Here is a 5,422-nt window from a genome sequence, read left to right as displayed (position 1 = left end):
AGGGAGGATTTGGAGCATCAAACTCAAATTTATAGTTTGAATGAGACTCATTTGGGTCTCTGCGTGTTAGGGTCTCAAGTAACATTTGCTTTATACATGTCCAACATGACATTTCAGCCATCAATATATAGAGTGTTATGGTTTACATTACGGTATGTATGACATTGTGTGATGCAATATCCTCACTAGAATTATTTTGAAATAAAAAAGTTAAGTTCTTAAATTTTTTGTAGTGAATATCTCTTCTATAAATAAAGCAGAATCCTTTAATAGAGTTCTAACTCTGAGTTATACTATATGTCTCCTATCATGACAACAAGCAGAACTAGTAATAGAGATCCCATCCTTGTTCCTAGTTACCAATCTTTTAACAGTATTTATTCTTTGCCTTATTCAGGAAAAGTCCATTCTATACACTGACAAAAGATTTTTCAGTTGAGGCTGGCCCAGTGGCCTAGTGGTTAAGTTTGCATGTTCCACATCAACAGCCCCGTGTTTGCAGATTTGGGTCCCAAGTGTGGACCTAGCACCACTTGTCAAACCATGCTGTGGCAGCATCCCACGTAAAATAGAGGAAGACTGGCACAGATGTTAGCTCAGTGACAATCTTCCTCGAGCAAAAAGAGGAAGATTGGCAACAGATGTTAGCTCAGGGCCAATCTTCCTCATACACACACACACACACACACACACACACACACACACACAAAAGATATATGTATATATATTTGTAAAGACAACAATACTCAAATGACCAACAATGTTGTCAAATGGAAAGAAAAATTTGGCAGTGAAATGAGAAAAACTGTTGCAGTGACTTTTGTTTTTTTTGAGAAAGATTAGCCCTGAGCTAACTGCTGCCAATCCTCCTCTTTTTGCTGAGGAAGACTGGCCTTGAGCTAACATCTGTGTCCATCTTCCTCTACTTTATATGTGGGACACCTACCACAGCATGGCTTTGCCAAGCGATGCCATGTCCGCACCCAGGATCCAAACCAACAAACCCCAGGTCACCGAAGCATACTGTGGGAACTTAACCAGTGTGCCACCTTGCTGGCCCCTCTTTCAGTGACTTTTGGAAGAAAATAAAGAAATGGTTGACTTTCAATACCATGGCTGATGGTAATTGATTTATTTACATATATGTTATTAAACACAATTTATTAATTTTTAAAGGAATTTGCATTTTCATGTGATATTTAAATCAGTCAAAAGAATCTGAGAAGTGTTGGATTCTTAGTCTGAATCTTAACAGATTTGCATGGCAAAAGCATAATTTTTGTACTTAAGGATAATATAGAAAATGGCACATGCTTTCTTTTTCACTGCCACTGCTGTAGCTGAAGTGAGGAACTCCTGGATTTCTGTGACAGTTTCCTAGTGGTCTCTCTGTCTCTAATCTTTCTCTCCTCCAACTTATTCTCTATGACTCTGTGAATGATGTTTATAAAATTGTACACTCTATTGCTATTAAAATTAAAACAAAACTCCTTGCAAGGCTCATTATTCATTAGTCTCCTTTGTTTATCCATACGGACGTATTTGCAGTTCATCACATATGTGCTGTGGAAGCTGTCTCACCTTTGGGCTTTTATGTAAACCATATGAACATTTCTTCCCTGTCTCCCCATTCATTGCCCCTTTACTCTTTTTTTTTTAGTCCCAGTTCGCAAGTCCCTTCCTTCAGAAAACCTCCCCAAACACTCATGAGAGTTAATAGCAATTACCCTTTATTGAGCATTATAGAGGGACTGGAGATGTCTTCACTGAGGAGGGGACATCTGAGTTGACGCTTGAAGGACTGCTGAAATCAGGCTGCTAAAGAACAGATAGGAGTTTCAGGCAGGAAAAATGGTCTCCATTAATTTGTGTAGGAGGCATGAAGGAAGAAAGGGAGTCCAGGGAACAGACAATAGTCAGTAGAGTGTAAGATGTTGGGGCTGGGGACAGGGGAGGTTGTTGAGAATTAGGAATGTCAGGTTGTGACGGGTATAGAGAGATTTTAATGACTAACCAAGATGTTTCAGCTTATCATATAGGCCATAGACCTTCACTTATAGAGATTTTAAATTTGCATCATAGGGCAACACGGTCAGACATATTTTAGAAAGATTATTCTGCTGGAAATGGGGAGGAAGGAGTTCAAAAAAGAATCTGAGTATGGTAGCTAGAAGACAAGTTCTTGAGTAGGTACAAATGAATGAATTGGCACATTTGGTGGGAATGGAGAGAAATAAGATAGTCATAAAAGTGAAATAATTCTTGTCAGTATAGAAAATAGTTATATGAAAAATACAGGTAATAAATGTTTGTAGGATTTCAAGAAACTATGTTTTTCTTTAAACTTTGAGAGGAATTTATTGAAGAGGATATTAAATGATGACAGTGTATTGGTTTGGGTCATGGCTCGAAACAAAATTCATCTCAAATGATTCAAATGAAGAGATATTGGTGCAGTGGCTCTTAACCTTGGCTATACATTGGAAACCCTTGAGAATCTCTAAAAAACACTGATGCCTGTATTCTGCCCCAAGAGGTTCTGCTTTAGTTGGTCTGGTTTGTGGCCTGGCCATTGGGATTTTTAAAAGCTTCCCAACTGATTCTAATATGCAGTCTGAGTTGAGAACCACTAAAGGACTGCTTTCAGAGGTATGGACAGTGTTAAGAAATAAAGAATGAGTAAAACACCAGAGACTAGTAATGAGGGGCGATATTACCACTCATTTGGCCAAAGAACAAGGGAGACAATAGATTGACCTGGTGAGAGCTGGACCAGTGGAGGAGGGGTCAATTTATCAGAGCTGTAGTACTGGGCTGATGCAGCTACTTCCAGACTCTCACTCACTTCTGAAGCAGGGTGTATTTGTTAGGGCTTTCCAGAGACAGAAAACAAATAGGATGTCTCTCTTTATCTCTCTCTCTCCCTGCTCACACACTCATATATTTGTATATATGTATACAAATTGGCACATAAAATTAATCACCACACAGGGAGGGATTGGAGAAGAAGTAGTCCAACTTCTTTTTCTTCTCTTCCTCCTTCCTTTGGCCAAACAATTTCCAGGATGGAACAGAGTGGAGAAGAATGGATAATGGATCTTAAGGGGCAAATGAGAGATGTTCTGCACATGCCACTAATTCATTACTATACACTGAACCATTATTTTGGTAATGCCTTTGCTATTGTTCAAATTCCAGTTTGATTAGATTGAGCAGTATTATGACATTCTTTAATTTATTATTTTTTAAAAAACTATGCTAATGATCTAATAGTTTCTAAAATAGTTTTTAATGACCTTTGCTGAGGTGGTTTCTCTTTAGACTGAAAAAACAAAAGGAGGCTTTTATCACAAGTGCAAATGTCATTTTTATTAACCAATAAAAGCAGTAGTGAAATTTATCGTCAATTTAAAAGGAGGTACTATACCCTTAAATTTTATATTAGATGGTATCAGTATTTGTTTCCATAATTTTAGAAAAGTTTTATTATATACTGTGTATTTTGAATATTCAGAAGGAAAAGAAGTGTGGGTATAAAATATAAAGATGTAAAGAGACAGTATTTGCTGTACAACCTGGATAGTGATTGCAATAATTCAGGTGAGAAATAATTAGTGCCCAAGTAAGCAACCATAGAAATGAAAAAGAGAGCTTTGAGTCTTATGATGTTTAATCTAGCAGCCTCACCTCTTTTTTGCTTGTGTGGTATAATGTACTCCATAAATAAATGGAGAAAGAGCATGTTCATATTAATGTATCTGTCGTTCATTGAAGTGGGGACATTTGAGGAGAAAGGAAAATCTTGTTTGAAACTTGGGAGAGTGTTGTGAGGTTGATGGTTATAGACTGGGCAGCCATTGTACACCAGCAGTGGGTGAAGTAATGGCAATGGAGAGGCTGTTTTAGAAAAGAAAAGTGTACAGAAGGAGAGTAAACACAGATTGAGCTCTGGGAGCCACTAATATTTAAGAGGTATACAGAGAACTAAATGAGGAATACTCAGAGAAGTGAGAGAAAAACCAGAAGAGAGAGGAGTCAAGAAAGCCAAACAAGGAAAGGATTTCAAAGATGAGGTAGTATCAAATGATTACGAAGACAATGTTAACCTTAGTGAAGGTTATAGTTCCCGCACTATAGTTCCCATAGTGGAGGCAGAAGCTGCACTGCAGCAGGCAGAAGAAAAAACTGAAGTGAGGAACTAGAAATAGTGAGGGCAGATAATTTTTTAAAGAAATGTGCCTGTGAAAGAAAGGAGAAGGAAATGGAGCAGAGCTAGACAGGATAAACAGAATTTCGTTCGTTTGTTCCTTCCTTATTTTCTCTGCTTTTTTTTTAAATTAGCCATTTGTTTAATTAATTAATTTATTTTTTTGAGGAAGATTAGCCCTGAGCTAACATCTGCCACCAATCCTCCTCTTTTTGCCACGGAAGATTGGCCCTGAGCTGACTGACATCTGTGCCCATCTTTCTCTATTTTATATGTGGGATGCCTGCCACAGCATGGCTTGACAAGCAGTGCATAGGTCCACACCCAGGATCTGAACCGGCAAACCCCGGGGTCCTGAAGTGGAACATGTAAACTTAACTACTGCGCCACTGGGCTGGCCCCTCCTTTTGTTTTTTAATGAGACTAAAGAGTTAGGAGAGTGAATTACAGTTAGAGTTTAATATTCAGGAGATGAGTTAATTCCAGAGGTTGACTAGATCATGGTATGACTTTGAAATTATACTGTGGAACTTGAATGGAGCTGAAGATCCCTGGGATAGAGGAAGTCAATTGAGTAGCTTGGATGTAGGGTAGGAGGTAAGGATGAAAACTATGGGTCAGAGGACAATGTTCTCATTAAGTGTCAGGGAACTGTCTAAAGATTAGAAGATGAGAGCAGCAGGTTCAGGTACATAGATGTAAAGCTAGACAGCATGAGCTTAAAAGAAGAAGAGGCTTCTTGAATGAAAATAAATGTACAATAAAACAGGAAGTGGCAGTAGGGAACCAGGAGGATGCCAACCCTGCCTCAGGGGCTGAGATGATCATGTTGACTTGTGGGAGAATGTGTGGATTCTACTGGACAAGTCAACATGAGAAAAATTGACCTCCCATTAGAATTTGGTTTCTTTTAAAGAAGTGCATGTAGGACATGCTCTGGGAGAGGTTAAGGATTTGAGGATATGGAAGATTTGGGTTTGCTTGGTTTTTTTCAAAATGGAGGATTCCAAAGACTTCTGAAAGGGTCTGGAATGAGAGCAAAAGTGGAAACATTCAGAGGGAAAGGAGCAGAGGGAAGATGGGACATTAGGACTAATGAGCTCAATCTATGGTGACTAGGGTGAATAGGGAGGTAGAAAGTTGTGGATTAGCCAGAAGTGACATAGATGGGATTCCACATAATTAATGAAAATTTGATTTTAAGTAATTTTAGTA

The sequence above is a fragment of the Equus quagga genome, chromosome 8, assembly GCF_021613505.1.
Source record: "Equus quagga isolate Etosha38 chromosome 8, UCLA_HA_Equagga_1.0, whole genome shotgun sequence".
Taxonomy (NCBI): Eukaryota; Metazoa; Chordata; class Mammalia; order Perissodactyla; family Equidae; genus Equus; species Equus quagga.
Note: the sequence above shows the minus strand (reverse complement) of the source record.